Source organism: Salmo salar, chromosome ssa12 (assembly GCF_905237065.1).
Source record: "Salmo salar chromosome ssa12, Ssal_v3.1, whole genome shotgun sequence".
NCBI lineage: Eukaryota > Metazoa > Chordata > Actinopteri > Salmoniformes > Salmonidae > Salmo > Salmo salar.
The window spans coordinates 61,807,846-61,826,494 of record NC_059453.1 but is presented as its reverse complement, the minus strand read 5'-3'; positions in this window follow the sequence as shown (position 1 = coordinate 61,826,494).

Here is an 18,649-nt window from a genome sequence, read left to right as displayed (position 1 = left end):
CCAGTTCGCCCAATGCCTGCTCTCCGTCCGTGCCGGGCTAAAGTGGGCATTCAGCCTGGAGTATGGGTAAAGAGCGTAAAGTCTAGAACTCCAGTGCTCCCCCACAGCCCAGTTTATCCTGTGCCTCCTCCTCGGACCAGGCCTCCAGTGGATCTCTCCAGCCTGGTCCGTCCTGTGCCACCTCCTCGGACCTCCTCGGACCAGGCCTCCAGTGGATCTCTCCAGCCTGGTCCGTCCTGTGCCACCTCCCAGGACTAGGCCTCCAGTGGGTCTCCCCATCCTGGTCCGTCCTGTGCCGCCTCCCCCACAGCCCAGTTTATCCTGTGCCTCCTCCTCGGACCAGGCCTCCAGTGGATCTCTCCAGCCTGGTCCGTCCTGTGCCACCTCCTCGGACCAGGCCTCCAGTGGGTCTCCCCATCCTGGTCCGTCCTGTGCCGCCTCCTAGGACTAGGCCTCCAGTGGGTCTCGCCAGTCCGGAGCCGCCAGAGCCGCCCGCCAGTCCGGAGCCGCCAGAGCCGCCCGCCTGTCTGGAGCCGCCAGAGCCGCCCGCCTGTCTGGAGCCGCCAGAGCCGCCCGCCTGTCCGGAGACGCCAGAGCCGCCCGCCTGTCCGGAGCCGCCAGAGCCGCCCGCCTGTCCGGAGCCACCAGAGCCGCCCGCCTGTCCGGTGAGTCCTGTACCTGCGCCTAGGGCCAGGCCTCTTACATGTCTCCTCAGCCTGGTGAATCCTGGGTCAGTGCCGCCGGAGCCGCCAGGGACGCCCGCCAGCCGGGCGCAGCCAGGGACGCCCGCCAGCCGAGCGCAGCCATCGCCGCCCGCCAGCCAGGCGCAGTCATCGCCGCCCGCCAGCCGGGCGCAGCCATCACCGCCAGCCAGCCGGGCGCAACCAGGGTCGCCCGCCAGCCGGGCGCAACCAGGGTCGCCCGCCAGCCGGGCGCAACCATCACCGCCCGCCAGCCGGGCGCAACCAGGGTCGCCTGACAGCCGGGCGCAGCTATCACCGCCCGCCAGCCGGGCTCAGTCAGGTTCGCCCACCAGACCTTCGGCGCGGCCAGGTGCACCACCTAAGAGGGCGACGCCGAGGGTGGAGCAGAGGCCACGTCCCGCACCTGAGCCGCCGCCGTAAGAAGGCCCACCCGGACCCTCCCCTTCAGAGTCAGGTTTTGCGGTCGGAGTCCGCACCTTGGGGGGGGTACTGTAATGCCCTGGCCATAGAGAGGGGTTTCTGTTCTTTATTTTGGTTAGGCCAGGGTGTTACATTGGGTGGGCGTTCTATGTGCATTTTTCTATGTTGGTTTGTTTCATTGTTTTTGGCCGTGTGGTTTCCAATCAGGCACAGCTGTAGAGTGTTGTTGCTGATTGGGAGTCACACATAATTGCCTGTTTTTCCATTGGGGTTTTGTGGGTAATTGTTTCTGTTGAGTGTTTTGCACCTGACAGGACTGTTTGGCTGTCAGTTTTCTCGTTTTGTGTAGTGTTCTTTAGTAAATTAAAATCATGATGAACACTAACTCCGCTGCGCCTTGGTCTACTCTCTCTCCCGACAGCCGTTACACTTCTGTACAGCACCTTGTTCTTCACGTTGATTTCTTCACGAAATAACCAATAATCTCTTACTCTCAGAGAGGTGTCCTCTTTCACAGCTGGCCATCCTTAGAGAACAACTGACTTTAAGTCCTGTAAGTCTTCATCGACCTCAGTGTACTGTAAAATCTGACAGAACCTGTGGTTTGTAACATTGAGATGCTGTGTCTGGTAAATGTGTGTGAACGCAGCATGCTCAATCTCTACATTGCACACTGTGTGCCAAGTGTATGGTGCATCTGTCCTCCTGCCTTGTGTTGTTGCTCTGCTCAGAGCGTCACTGATGTTCATTTCCAGCCCAGGCTTGTAGATGACACCCAAATTGTAAACTCAGCAAAAAAAGAAGCGTGCCTTTTTCAGGACCCTGTCTTTCAAAGATAATGTGTAAAAATCCAAATAACTTCACAGATCTTCATTGTAAAGGGTTTAAACACTGTTTCCCATGCTTGTTCAATGAACCATGAACAATTAATGAACATGCACCTGTGGAACGGTTGTTAAGACACTAACAGCTTACAGACGGTAGGCAATTAAGGTCACAGTTATGAAAACTTAGGACACTAAAGCTTCTTTGGGATAGGGGGCAGTATTTTGACGTCTGGATGAAAAGCGTGCCCAAAGTAAACTGCCTGTTAGTCAGGCCCAGACGCTAGGATATGCATATAATGAGTTTGTGAGTATAACAGAACTGATATGGCAGGCAAAACTCCGAGGACAAACCATCCCCCCCAAAGAATTCTCAGCTTACCACTATTTTCAATGGCTAGTACTTTAATTATTAGGCCAAGTCCTCCCAGATTGCAGTTCCTATGGCTTCCACTAGATGTCAACAGTCTTTAGAAAGAGTTTCAGGCTGGTTTTTGGAAAAATGACCCAGAAATTGTAGTTTTTATAGGTGGCTCCCATTTTGGCTGTAGTGTTTCCAAGCGCGTGGATGAAAGCGCGTTCTTTCTTATTTATCTCCGGTAATGAACATACTATTCTCCGACTTAAATTTGATAGTTTATTTGCGTATTAGGATACCTAAGGTTTGATTATAAACATTGTTTGACTTGTTTGGTAAAGTTTATTAGTAACCTTTGGGATTCATTTTGTATGCATTTTGATGGAGGGAAACTGGATGGATTATTGACTGAAGTGCGCCAGCTAAACTGAGTTTTTATGGATATAAAGAAGGACATTATCGAACAAAAGGACCATTTGTGATGTAACTGGGACCTTTTGAAGTGCCAACAGAAGAAGATCATCAAAGGTAAGGCATTTTTTATATCGCTATTTCTGACTTTCGTGTCGCACCTGCCTAGTTGAAATATGTTTTTCATGTGTTTGTATGCGGGGCACTGTCCTCAGATAATCGCATGGCTTGCTTTCGCCGTAAAGTATTTTTGAAATCTGACATGGCGGCTGGATTAACAAGAAGTTAAGCTTTATTTTGATGTATTACACTTGTGATTTTATGAAAGTTAAATATTTATAGTAATTTAATTTGAATTTGGCGCTCTGCAATTTCCCGGGATGTTGTCGAGGTGTCCCGTTAGCGGCATGCCTTTCCCAAACAGGTAAAGAGGCCTTTCTACTGACTCTGAAAAACACCAAAAGAAAGATGCCCAGGCTTCCTGCTCATCTGCGTGAATGTGCCTTGCTGCAAGGAGGCATGAGGACTGCAGATGTGGCCAGGGCAATAAATTGCGATGTCTGTACTGTGACATGCCTAAGAGAGCGCTACAGGGAGACAGGATGGACAGCTGATCGTCCGCGCAGTGGCAGACCACGTGTAACAACACCTACACAGGATCGGTACATCCGAACATCACACCTGCGGGACAGGTACAGGATGGCAACAGCAACTGTCCGAGCTACACCAGGAACGCACACTCCCCATCAGTGGTCAGACTGTCCGCAATAGGCTGAGAGAGGCTGGACTGAGGGCTTGTAGGCCTGTTGTAAGGCAAGTCCTCACCAGACATCACCGGCAACAACAAACCCACTGTCGCTGGACCAGACAGGACTGGCAAAAAGTCCTCTTCACTGACGAGTTTTGTCTCACCAGGGGTGATGGTCAGATTCACGTTTATCGTCGGAGGAATGAGCGTTACACTGAGGCCTGTACTCTGGAGCGGGATCGATTTGGAGGTGGAGGGTCCGTCATGGTCTGGGGCGGTGTGTCACAGCATCATCGGACTGAGCTTGTTGTCATTGCAGGCAATCTCAACGCTGTGCGTTACAGGGAAGACATCCTCCTCTCTCATGTGGTATCCTTCCTGCAGGCTCATTCTGACATGACCCTCCAGCATGACAATGCCACCAGCCATACTGCTCGTTCTGTGCGTGATTTCCTGCAAGACAGGAATGTCAGTGTTCTGCCATGGCCATTGAAGAGCCAGGACCTTAATCCCATTGAGCACGTCTGGGACCTGTTGGATCGGATGGTGAGGGCTAGGGCCATTCCCCCCAGAAATGTCTGGGAACTTGCAGGTGCCTTGGTGGAAGAGTGGGGTAACATCTCACAGCAAGAACTGGCAAATCTAGTGCAGTCCATGAGGAGGAAATGCACTGCAGTACTTAATGCAGCTGGTGGCCACACCAGATACTGACGATTACTTTTGACCTCCCCTTTCTTCAGGGACATATTATTCCATTTATGTTAGTCACATGTCTATGGAACTTGTTCAGTTTATGTCTCTGTTGTTAAATCTTGTTATGTTCATACAAATATTTACACATCTTAAGTTTTCTGAAAATTAACACAGTTGACAGTGAGAGGACGTTTCTTTTAGTTTTGCAGCTGCATTAACATGCCTTGGAGACGCTTAGGGCCACAGAGGAGGGGCTTCTCGAAGATTGCAATCAGCGGCTTATGATCTGTCTCAGCTGTTATTAACTCTCTGCCATACAAAAAAGTAAGGAATTTGTATGTCGGCCCTGTATTAAAGAACATAAATGGTTAAAGAAAAGTGTGATAAATAAAAACATTTACCAATTTCATTTAAGGACCAAAAAACTGACAGCTGTGCCAAATAAATTGCAAAATAGTTGGGAAGAGATTTTCGATGTACCCATTCCATGGCACATGGACAACAACGCCGGATTTAAAACTTCTAATTTTTCAATTTAAATTAATATACAAAATTCTTGCAACCAATAGAATGTTATATATATGGGGGATTCAATCTTCCCAGCTCTGCAGATTTTGCTGTGAGGAGGCAGAGTCATTAGATCATTTATTTTGGTATTGTCCATATGTAGCTCGTTTTTGGTCACAGGTCCAGGAATGGCTGAAGAATTGCAACATTTGCCTAGAACTAACGCTGCAGATAGCAATACTGGGTGATTTGAAAAGCCATAGTCAATCAATAATATAATAATTATTTTAGTAAAAAAATATATTTTAAATGTTCAATCTGTAGAAGCTATGAGAATAGAAAGGTTCAGTACTTTTGTCAAGCATCACAGCACAGTTGGCAAATAGAAATCCAAAATGGATGGTGTTGAGAGATAGATGGGAGGGGTTGAATGGAGCTGAAGGATGGGACTAATAACAAGATAACCAATGTAAAACATACGGGGTCTGTAAAATGTATATAGGTTCAGACATTTTGTGAAATAGCACAGTTACAAATAGAAACAAACAAAATATAACTATTGTAAAATAGATTGTGTCTGTAAAATGTGTATAAGATGTATAAACTGAAGGTAGAAGTCTAAGTGTTATTGTTTATTAATTTACTCCATTTGGGGGAAGGGTGGTAGGGTTTGCGGGGAATAATAAAGGTATATTCTAAAAAAAGTATGTATGTCTATATAGGTATGTGTATGTATATATGTGTATATGTATGCATATGTGTATGTATATGATTATATATATTTACCCCAAAAATATATGGGGGATTGGAAATGATGCAGACAATTACATTGATGGAAGCAACAATCTTTCTGCAATATTAAGCTGATCCACCCCTTATATAAAAAATAAAAAATAAAAAAACTCTCTGCCATACAGATAATTATGAAATTTCTGGCAAGCAAATAAAGCAAAGCAAACGCCTTGGGCTGACCCTGTTGCATTAGGCAGCCCAATCCATTCTTGCTTGCGTCACTCTGCACAATGACTGGTTTCGAGACGTCATTGCACCTCAGAACAGGCTTGACAGACACCAGACACTTTATTTTCTGTACAGCTTGCTCATGTTTAGGCAGCCAGTGCTACACACTGTTCTTGTCCAGGAGATGGCGAAGTGGCTCACACACCTCAGACAGGTTGGCCAGGTGTGTCATAAATCCAATGAAATGCTGTACTGCCTCGGTATAAGTGGGCATGGTCTTCTCTGGGTCTATTCTCAGTCCCTCGGAGGATAGTAAGTGTCCATGAAACTTAACTACTTACAGCTTGAACTGCAGCTTTTGCACACTGAGCCTGAGTCTCACCTCCCTGCACCGGTCCATCATTCCGTGCAGATTGTTCTCGTGGTCACACTCCGCCTCTTTATCAGAGTCCCCGCATCCAACAACAAGAATATAATCTGCATTCGGCTCCATGCCTCTGAGGTGCCCTAGCAGTTCATAAATATCAGGGGCCACGGACAACCCAAAGGGACGTTTCAGCCATCTCATCCTCCCCCATGGCATCCAGACCATCGTCATCCTGCTGCTGTCGTTATCAAGTTCACACTTGAGAAAGGCATCTCTGGCATCCACCAGCATAAATATGCGTGATTTAGGCAGTGTTTACAACATATCCTCTAATGTTGCCATAAAGTAGACATTTTCAGTGTTTTGTTAAGGGGTTTTGGATTCATGCATAATCTGATATTTTCTGTTTTGGCAACTACGACCATGTTGCTTATTCAGGCGTCGTGTCAGTGACGGGGGTGATATGTCCATCACATTCAAATTTCTCCCGTTGGGCTTTCACTCATGTCTTCAAGGCTACAGGCACATTCCGTTGTGCAACTTGTGTCCAGTATGAAGCACAGAGTCCACGGGATCTTCGAAAACGTCATAATATGCGCTCAGCAGCTGTTCTTTGGTTAAAGGTCCTTTGAGGCACTGCTCCACTTTGTTTAGCTACGCTGGTATTATGACAGCCATGAGTCCTAAGTGCTCATGTGTAGAACCAGAGAGTAGTGGATTTTGGTATATCTCAACAACTTCAAAGACTAGTTTGTGCTTAACCCCTTAATGACACAGTCTGTGTGATATCACCCAATTGATCTCATTAACGCTCCCGAGTACAGCTTCAGTAGTGTGTTGCTTGCCTCCTCATGCATTTCTCAGTAACCTACTAGAAATCCCCTAAAATAACCCTTGTGTAGCCTACAGTATTACATTTTATTCACACTTAATAGACAAACGACAACAATGTGTTTGGTGACAACAATATTACAGACAAGACAAATTGTAGGCTATAACATGGGACACAACATTACAGTAACATAGATAAATGCATTAGCTATATTGTCTCAAGTAGGATATTTTATTTATTTATGTTAAACATTTGGTTCACATGTAGGTAGGCCTATGTAATTAAATCATAAGGATGTAAGGATGAAGATGTATATAATATGCTCTAAATAGTCATCCACCTAAAAGAGTAAACATGCATTGATAATAACCAAAGATAGGTGGCAAAATCAACCATAAAAAACAATCATAATAAACAGAAAAAAAGTTTTTCTCCCATAATGCTTTGGTTCCGACTTCAAGTTGCATTTAGTGAGGAGCAATTGCTGAAATTTCCAGTCGACTGCAGTTCATGATCTTTAAACACATAATTGTTGTAAAGGTCATGCAGTCAAAATGTAGCTGAAAGTCAGAAAATGTTTATAACCATAATGCTTGAACGCCCCCAATGTCTTGCGCAATACATTCCAACTAGGTGTAGGCATATGGTTCTGGGTGTAAACAGATTGTGATAGAGCACCCTGATTATAACGACAGTGGTTGCCATGGCCACAACATTTTTTCCGGATGTTGTGTAGACCTGCATTTCAAGCAGTTTGTTTACATGGCTCCCTCCAAACAGTGAAACAAAACTATTTTAGCATTTCAAATGTCTTGATTGCATTGTACAAACCTATCCATACTAAAGGATTATATGATTTGTTGCCCTTCACTGTGAAATATTTTGTTCTTGGGCAAAATGAGTAGTATTGCAGTAGTTGAAGTCCCAAAAATGTATCCCAAACGGTCCAAAAACATGTATAGCCTAATGTGTCACAAGTATAAGTTGTGAAAAAGTATTCATAAGAAATAAAAGTGGGTTAGAATTCGTAGGAGTCTCGACTAATGTGGCAACTTTTTACAAGCATAATTGAATCACACTTAATAAGCAATTGTGTAACAATAAACATAGCGCTATGCAACTATAAATACACGCACATGTCATTGCCATGAACAAAACCACGTGTGTCGTTTCTCCCTCAAATTGGCCAATGAGGTTCAATCTCTGGGTTCCTCATATCTGAGCAAGTCTGAGCTCATATAACTTCTGTGCGTCAAGACTGAGCACATCGGACTTCTTCGCTTTGGCTACAGAGAGATACAGTTATTTGGACAATACAGATGCAAATCATTTGAATCGCCTTTAACGTCAACGGAATAATGTCGTTCTTCAGAAATGTAAGTGCATCCAAAACCTACATAATTGATTATCGAATTTATTATAGCCTATCTGCTGCTCAGAACAAACTAAACCATATTATAGCCTGCATTCTGCTGCACATAACAAACCAAAATAAAGCCACAGTCCTGCTGTTCAATGGTCATACATAGATTTTTGATCATTTTTAACTTATGTATACAATTAAGTGTCTTATCCTATCATAACCCAAGATCTAGGGCTGCATTTTGTAATATTGTTGATGTTTTTGTTGTCAAGACTGTGTAACAATGTAGGCTATAGTTTGAAGAATATGGCATATTCTTCAAACTATAGCCTACATTGTTACACAGTCTATAAAATGATGTTCAGTTACATTTCCCTCTGCCCTATCCTTCTGTTTATTTTAATCATTGTTGTATTTCATTTGTTCCTCCCATGTTTTGTTACATTCAATTCATTGACCAATCAAAAACCATGTAATTACAAGTCTATAAAATATAGTATAGGAATTAGTAAAACAGTAGGCTGGATTAGTATTACCAGTTTTATACTATAAGGCTAATAGTGCACATGCAGTAGTTGCAGTAGGTTATCAGCCGATTGTGAGGGCCCTACGCCTAGGTCCTAGTCCCAAATATGTTAATTGCCTAAAGATGCCCCTCTATATTTTACAATGCTGCATGTTGCTGACAGTGCAGTACAGCTAGCTACCTGTAGCCAGGCACACACCTCTTCTGCTGCCTGTTACTAAAGCCACTGGGTTAACACTGTCTTCCCCTTTCTAGATTCTCTTGCATTCTCTGCTGGCCATAGCATATGTAAATCTCTGCATTGGACAGCACTGTCCATCCTGTCCTCTAGGTACATTTCATCTAAGCTTTATTGTCCTATAAATTATGGTTTTATGTTTCAATCATCATTTCAATCTGTTTTGTTCTTCACAGTCATTCTCATGTTTATGGTTATTCATGATGTGTCCTCTCATTTAGGACGATTTACCGTCAAAAACTGCAGCCAGCTGGATGGGGGGTGGACAGGACCTAGCTGTATTCTATGCAGTGACTGTAAAGGTAAAAAACACACAATCTGTAAAATATTGAAGTAAGATGATTATTTTGTCAAATGTATAACTTGATGGAGAAAATTAACTGGTATTCTTACTGGCATGCCCAACAGATGTGACTTGAAAAAAAATGTAAAATGTACGTATATATCTGACACAGTACTGAAGAGCTGGATAATACAGATTACTTGACATTTTTTTATTCCATTCATTCTTTGTTTGCTACAACCCAGACTTAGGAGTTGATTCGTGCCAGTAGCTCACTTCCTTATGTGCTTGCAGACTGGTCAATCTGTTGTTAAGTGTGTCTATATGTCTGTTTGACCCATGGCAGGTAAAGGCAAGATTACTTTTAGTTCCTGCTCAACCTTCTCAGACACGGTGTGTGGCTGCAAGGATGGATACAACATGACCTCAATGGGTGATTGCCAGAAACATGAATCATTGGGTAATTATGCATTGGGTGATTATGCGGTTGTATTTGAAAAGAATACATTTTTAAATGTCTTTCCTATCTACAGCCACAAGGACACGGAAATGCAATTTCCAGTTTAATATTGTACCAGACTTTGCAGTTCTGTTGTTTGCTTTCAGTTGCCTAAAATTGCTATGGTTACTGGGTAAACAAGACCGGTTGTCAACATGTGTGGTCTGAGATTGTATGTGATATGACTAGAAATACAGTACAAATTCCATTCTTGTCCCGAGTCCCGACTCCTTCTGTATTATGCAACACTTGGCTTGTGTGCCCTCAAATTGCATTCATTGCCCACGTGTACTACTGAGAGATTTCACGTCATGTCTGAAAGCTGCCCCATTCTATGTTTATTGGTCATGTTTTGATCCACACTGTCTTTTTTTTTCAGATTCACCATTGGATTCTGTTGGGTGCATGAGATCTACAGCAATGTAAGACTGCATGCCTCTGATCAATTAGTTGCTAATAGTTTACATGAAATTGCGACTTGAAATGTGGCTGTATTGCATATATGTGGGGAGGTGTGCCCCTTTCTGTCCAATGAGGTCATTTCTGGAGAAAGTTAACTGCAAGTAAAAATGTGGTCACACTTTAGAATAGAGAACACATTTTAAGGTACACCCACACTGAGACCGCTTACTAAGAATCTGTTTGTTATGTAACTTGCTTCTTTATCTTTATTATGGCTAACAATAAGGTTATTAAGGATGGTCAGTAATACATAACTACATTATATTGTTTGAATAACAAATCACTGGAGTAAGGCCTAATTTATGGCTAATAAGACATGATATTCAGGCCCATTGACTTTTTCCCCAAAAATGTATGTTGCAGCCTTATTCTAAACTGGATTAAATAACAAAAAATCCTCAGCAATCTAGACACAATACCCCATAATGACAAAGGGAAAACAGGTTTTTAGAAATTCTTGCAAATGTATTAAAAAATTTAAATTAAAAAAACAGATACCTTATTTACATAAGTATTCAGACCCTTTGCTATGAGACTCGAAATTGAGCTGAGGTGCATTCTGTATTCATTGATCATCCTTGAGATGGTTCTACAACTTGATTGGAGTCCACCTGTGGTAAATTCAATAGATTGGACATGATTTGGGAAGGCAAACGGTGCATGTCAGAGCAAAAACCAAGCCATGAGGTCGAAGGAATTGTCCGTAGAGCTCCGAAACAGGATTGTGTCGAGGCAAAGATCTGGGGAAGGGAACCAAAACATTTCTGCAGCATTGAAGGTCACCAATAACACACTGGAAATCCTTCTTAAATGGAAGAAGTTTGGAACCACCGAGACTCTTCCTAGAACTGGCCGCCCGGCCAAATCTGAGCAATCAGGGAGAAGGGCCTTGGTCAGGGAGATGTCCAAGAACCCGATGGTCACTCTGACAGAGCTCTAGAGTTCCTCTGTGGAGATGGGAGAACCTTTCAGAAGGACAACCTAACCATCTCTGCAGCATTCCACCGATAAGGCCTTTTTGGTAAAGTGACCATACGGAAGCCACTCCTCAGTAAAGGCACATGACAGCCCACTTGGAGGTACCAAAAGGCACCTAAAGACTATCAGACCATGAGAAACAAGATTATCTGGTCTGATGAAACTAAGATTGAACTCTTTGACCTGAATGCCAAGCATCACGTCTGGAGGAAACCTGGCACCATCCCTACGGTGAATTATGGTGGTGGCAGCATCATGCTGTGGTGATGTTTTTCAGCGGCAGGGACTGGGATACTAGTCAGGATCGAGACAAAGATGAACGGAGCGAAGTACAGAGAGATCCTTGATGAAAACCTGCTCCAGAGTGCTCAGGACCTCAGACTGGGGTGAAGGTTCAGTTTTCAACAGGACAACGACCCTAAGCACACAGCCAAGACAACACAGGTGTGGCTTCGGGACAAGTCTCTGAATGTCCTTGAGTGGCCCTGCCAGAGCCCAGACTTGAACCCAATCAAACATCTCTGGAGAGACCTAAAAATAGCTGTGCAGCAACACTCCTCATCCAACCTGACAGAGCTTGAGAGGATCTGCAGAGAAGAATGGGAGAAACTCCCCAATTACAGGTGTGCCAAGCTTGTAGTGTCATACCCAAGAAGACTCGAGGCTGTATTCGTGCTTCAACAAAGTACTGAGTAAAGGGTCTGAATATTTACTGTATGTAAATGTGATATTTCCGTTTTTTATTTGTAATAAATTAGCAAAAATGTAAAAAAAAAAAATATATTACAAAAAATAAACTGTTTTTGCTTTGTCATTATGGGGTATAGTGTGTAGATTGATGAGGGAAGAAAACAATTTAATACATTTTAGAATAAGGCTGTAACCTAACAAAATGTGTAAAAAGTCAACGGGTCTGAATACTTTCCGAAGGCACTGTATATGCGCTGCTTATAAACAACACAGTTGTGTGTGTGTGTGTGTGTGTGTGTGTGTGTGTGTGTGTGTGTGTGTGTGTGTGTGTGTGTGTGTGTACCTTAAAATAAAGTGATTCCAAAAATGCTTAGCTAACTCGCTGTCTTTTTGTGTGCCTGTCTTTCTGTAGTGTCATCGTGACCCTTGTGGTCCTTGTTTTCATTATCACGATCCTGTCCATGGCCTTGATTTGCTTGCGCAAAAAGTGGTACAAAAAAGGTAAAGAGCTTATTTAACCACATTTAAAGTATAATATATATAGTTGGACTATTTTACCTTATCAGGCAATTACTGCAGCACTCATAGGTTCTCAGGTGAGGCACCCCTCTGTCCGGACATCAAAAGGCAACAATCTATACATTGCCACAATTGTGTTGCTTAATTTGGCACATTATCTCACTCAAAATAAATTACTTAAAAGCAGTACTGCATGTTTCCTCTCTCAGGAGCACACCAAAAGCTGCCGCAGAGTGTGTGATGTCACATGAACGAAGCTGGAAGTTGGAGCCAGGATTCCGAGCAACTTTGGAAAAAACAAAACACCCTTGGGATAGCAAAGATAATCTGAATTAGAACACAGATACTTTTGTTACCTGAGGTCTCTCTCTTCCAGCCTGTACTTTGGTGCTTCACACCTTTTAGGTATTTATTTTTATTTTACAAAAGCAAAATGACAGAACTCCTCTGTCAACAACATAAAACACCCTCATACAAGAAGCTGGGTAAACACACCAACAGCATATCACTTAAAAAAATATGATTTTTATTTTATTATTTTTTTTACCCCCTTTTTCTCCCCAATTTCGTGGTATCCCATTGGTAGTAGTTACAGTCTTGTCTCATCACTACAACTCCCGTACGGACTCGGGAGAGGCGAAGGTCGAGAGCCATGCGTCCTCCGAAACACAATTGTGCGCCGCCCCATGGGCCTCCCAGTCACGGCCGGCTGTGACACAGCCTGGGCTCGAACCCCAAAAAATTTGATTTTATATCTGGCAGTGTAGAGATGTCCACTTTTTTAAAAATTAATTGTATTACTTCCTATTCTATTATCTTAAGACATCAAGGGCCAATTGCATGTGGAAATTGTATTCTGTTTTATATGAGTTTTACATACATGTTTTTCTCCAATCTGTGTTTATCAAGTGTGTATGTATGTGGGAAAGTATTTTAGTCCTGCTTCCTTAGACAAGCAGGAGTATTGCCTTTTTTATGCATTTTTTTGGTTTTTGTTATGCCTTGCAATGGCATATGCCTTCCAAACAGTGGCTTGACCACTTTTAAGGTATCTAGTATGGAAAAGAGGGTAAAGATGCATTCCCCTTCCATTCTTCAGTTTTTCTGTCCAGTACAATTAAGGAATGGTTTGGAAAATAGTGTTGAGTGCAATTCACAAGTAGCCTCTCGTAGAATTTGTGTCTCAACTTTACAGTAGTGAGCTGAAGTACTCAGAAATGTGAATAAAGTTTTAAAGTATTCGAATGAAAATACTTCAACAGTATTAGATGTTTTAAATTAAACCTAGGTAGGCGAGAGGTAGATGACATATATTTGTAAAAAAATATATTGCAACATATTCCCGTAGCTTAAGCATCAGATGTTTTGCTGAATTGGGGTATATATCTATGTCTATGACATATTGTATTGCAACTGTTATGTTGTTCAAAGTATAGGCCTATTTTAAAAGTAGTCATTGTTATACTACATTGGCCTAATAGGGATAGCCTACTCCTACAGTAGCTTAAGCATCCGTTTTTACTAAGACCTTGTGTTTGTCTGTACGACACTTTGTTTTTGAAGGGTTAGAGTTCAAATTATAGGCCTATATGAATTGTAGTAATTGTTTTACTATAGCCTACTGCCATAGCCTACTACATCATCAAAGATGGGATAATTTGGTTTGTCTTTCTATTTATTTATTTTTTATTCTCATTTTATAATGTATTATTAATTTGACTCTTTGTTTATTTCTCTGTTTGTCTGAAAAATGTTTAAATAAATATCTCTGTCAAGCTTTCTAACTGCCAAGCTTTATTGTCTTTATTAAATGGATAGTTCATCCAAATTACAAAATTACATTGTTTCCTTTCGTGTAAGCAGTCTATGGGCAAGGTATGACAGCAATTCATGTTTTGGTCTGTTTCCCTGGTGCTGTTTCCAAATGCTAAAGTTTTAGCAAATGTGGCACAAATCCCATTCAAGTCATGGGAATGATATTAGCATTTTTCAAATCATCAATAACTTACTTTTTTGAGGTCATCAATACATTTTAGATACTTTTGGATGATTTGGACATGATGTGAGAAAAATGCTAATATCAGTCCCATGACTTGAATGGGATTTGTGCAGCATTTGCTAAAACGTTAGCATGTGGAAACAGTGCCAGGGAAACTAAACCAAAGCATGAATTGCTGCCATACCTTGTCCATTACTCATTACAGGGTAAGGAAACCAATGTGTCATTTTGTCATTTGGATGAACTATCCCTTTAAGTTCTCACCACTAGGTGGTACTAAGAACCTTTCCAAGATCCTTTTCACCTGATAGCTTGTGATTGAGGTGGTTCGATTAATCTCGCACGGGCGCCCGTGTAGGTGTGTTTTGCACTGGCTGAAAGTTTATTGCATTTGATTTGGAATCAGGCTGCCTCTCAGGCGTGAACCAGGTGACCCTCTCTGTTTTTGAATTTTTTATTGAACCTTTAGGCAAGTCAGTTAAGAACAAATTCTTATTTACAATGACGGCCTACCAAACGAACAAAAGGCCTCCTGCGGGGATGGGGGCTGGGATTAAAAATAAAAATAAATGAAATACAAATATAGGACAAGACACACATCACGACAAGAGAGACAACACTACATAAAGATAGACCTAAGACGACAACATAGCATGGCAGCAACACATGACAACACAGCATGGTAGCAACACAACATGACGACAACAACATGGTAGAAAAACAACATGGCAGTAGCACAACATGGTAGCAGCACAAAACAGTTTACAAATATTGTTGGGCACAGACAACAGCACAAAGGGCAAGAAGGTAGAGACAACAATACATCATGCAAAGCAGCCACAACTGTCAGTAAGTGTGTCCATGTTTGAGTCTTTGAATGAAGAGATTCTGATAAAACTGTCCAGTTTGAGTGTTTGTTGCATCTCGTTCCAGTCGCTAGCTGCAGCGAACTAAAAAGACGAGCGACCCAGGGATGTGTGTGCTTTGGGGACCTTTAACAGAATGTGACTGGCAGAACGGGTGTTGTATGTGGAGGAAGAGGGCTGCAGTAGATATCTCAGATATGGGGGAGTGAGGCCTAAGAGGGTTTTATAAATAAGCAACAACCAGTGGGTCTTGCAACGGGTATACAGAGATGACCAGCTTACAGAAGAGTAGAGTGCAGTGACTTGTCTTATAAGGAGCATTGGTGGCAAATCTGATGGCCGAATGGTAAAGAACATCTAGCTGCTAGAGAGCACCCTTACCTGCCGATCTATAAATTACGTCTCCATAATCTAGCATGGGTCGGATGGTCATCTGAATCATGGTTAGTTTGGCAGCTGGGGTGAAAGAGGAGTGATTACGATAGAGGAAACCAAGTCTAGATTTAACTTTAGCCTGCAGCTTTGATATGTGCTGAGAGAAGGACAGTGTACCATCTAGCCATTCTCCCAAGTACTTGTATGAGGTGAATACCTCAAGCTCTAAACCCTCAGAGGGGGGCATTCTTCTTACCAAACCACATGACCTTTGTTTTGGAGGTGTTCAGAACAGGGCAGAGAAAGCTTGTTGGACACTATGAAAGCTTTGTTGTGGAGCGTTTAACACAAAATCCATGGTGGGGCCAGTTGAGTATAAGACTGTATCATCTGTATATAAATGGATGATAGAGCTCCCTACTTCTTGAGCTATGTTGTTGATGTAAATTGAGAAGAGGGCCTCTCGAGTGGCACAGTGGTCTAAGGCACTGCATCGCAGTGCTAGCTGTGCCACTAGAGATCCTGGTTTGAGTCCAGGCTCTGCTGCAGCCGGCCGCAACTGGGAGACCAATGGGATGTCGCACAATTTGCCAAGTGTCGTCCGGGTTAGGGGAGGGTTTGGCCAGCCGGGACGTCCTTGTCCCATCGCGCTTTAGTGACTCCTGTGGAGGGCCAGACGCATGCACGCTGACAAGGTCACCAGCTGTAAGGTGTTTCCTCCGACACATTCGTGCAGCTGGCTTCCGGGTTAAGCGGGCATTGTGTCAAGAAGCAGTGCGGCTGCTCTCGAAATTGAGAAGAGTGTGGGGCCTAGGATCGAGCCTTGGGGTACACCCTTGGTGACAGGCAGTGGCTGAGACAGCAGATGTTCTGACTTCATACACTGCACTCTGAGAGAGGTAGTTAGCAAACCAGGTCAAAGACCCCTCAGAGACACCAATACTCCTTAACTGGCCCACAAGAATGGAATGGTCTACCATATCAAAAGCTTTGGCCAAGTCAATAAAAATAGCAGCACAGAATCAAGGGCAATGGGGACATCATTGAGGACCTTTAAGGTTGCAGTGACACATCCATAACCTGAGCAGAAACCAGATTGCATATCAGATAAAATACTATAGACATCAAGAAAGCCAGTCAGTTGATTATTGTCAAGTTATTCCAACACTTTTGATAAACGGGGCAAAATAGAAATATGTCCATAACAGTTAGGATCAGCTTGATCTTCCCCTTTAAATAAAGGACTACACGTGGCTGCCTTCCAAGCAATGGGAACCTCCCCAGAGAGGAGAGACAGGTTAAAAAGGTCAGAGATAGGCTTGGCGATTATAGGGGCAGCAACCTTAAAAAAGAAAGGGTCTAAACCATCTGACCCAGATGTTTTTTTGGGATCAAGGAACTCCTTTAGCACCTTGGACTCAGTGACTGCCTGCAGGGAGAAACTTTGTAGTGGGGCAGGGGGAAAAGAAGGAGGAGCATTGGGCACATTAGAAGCAGTGGGAGATGAGGCAATGTTGGACGGGCAAGTGTAACCGATGTGAAATGGCTAGCTAGTTAGCGAGGTGCGCGCTTATAATCAAATCAAATCAAATGTATTTGTCACATATACAAGTGTGGCGATATGCTTGTGGTTCTAGTTCCAACCATGAACTAATATCTAACAAGTAATATAACCTAACAATTTCACAACAGCTACCTTATACACACAAGTGTAAAGAAATGAATACGGATATGTACATAAAAATATATAAATGAGTGATGGCCGAACAGCATAGGCAAGATGCAGTAGATGGTATAGGCTACAGTATATACATATGAGATGAGTAATGTAGGGTATGAAAACATAAAGCGGCATTGTTTAAAGTGGCTAGTGATACATTACATCAAGATGGCAAGATGCAGTAGATGGTATAGAGTACAGTATATACATATGAGATGAGTAATGTAGGGTATGAAAACATTATATAAAGTGGCATTGTTTAAAGTAGCTAGTGATACATTACATCAAGATGGCAAGATGCAGTAGATGGTAAAGAGTACAGTATATACATATGAGATGAGTAATGTAGGGTATGAAAACATTATATAAAGTGGCATTGTTTAAAGTGGCTAGTGATACATTTAATTACATCAATATGGCAAGATGCAGTAGATGGTATAGCGTACAGTATATACATATGAGATGAGTAATGTAGGGTAAGTAAACATTATATATATAAAGTGGCTAGTGATAAATTGATTTCATAGATTTTTCCATTATTAATTGGTGACGTCAATCGCTCTGAGACCTTGAAGTAGTTGTTCCCCTTGTTCCCCCATCGTGGCTTTTGTGGTGCGATGGGTAACGATGCTTCGTGGGTGTCAGTTGTTGATGTGTGCAGAAGGTCCCTGGTTCGAGCCCAGGTAGGGGTGAGGAGAGGGACGGAAGCTAAACTGTTACACAAGGAAGCATGACTGTCCAACGGCAAAATCAAAACAAAAGTAACATAACTAATCATGTAGTAATTAGTAGGATTCTGTGTTTTCCCATGGAAAAGTGATTGCTTTTGCTAAAAATGCTTTATCTGCCTTTCCAACAAAAACTAGTTTGAAAATTCTAACAATTATTTTATGGAAAGAGATGTTTCTGGACAATGAACCATTCTGCCTTGTTGACAACCTGACAGAGCAGCTCGGATTTTTAACTATAGAGAGTTTTCATCTATATTTTTCATAGCTGTCTATTTACCACCACAAACCGATGCTGGCACTAAGACCGCGCTCAAAGAGTTGTATAGGGCTACTGATATTAATGTAGAGAAACTGAAATCCTTTACCTGATTTCTACCAACATGTCACCTGTATCCACACACAGAAACGCATACAAAGCTCTCCCTCGCCCTCCATTTGGCAAATCTGACCATTACTCTATTCTCCTGATTCCTGCTTACAAGTAAAAACTCAAACGTACCAATATGGAAGTGGTCCGATGAAACGGATGCTAAGCTACAGGACTGTTTTGCTAGAAGAGACTGGAATATGTTCCGG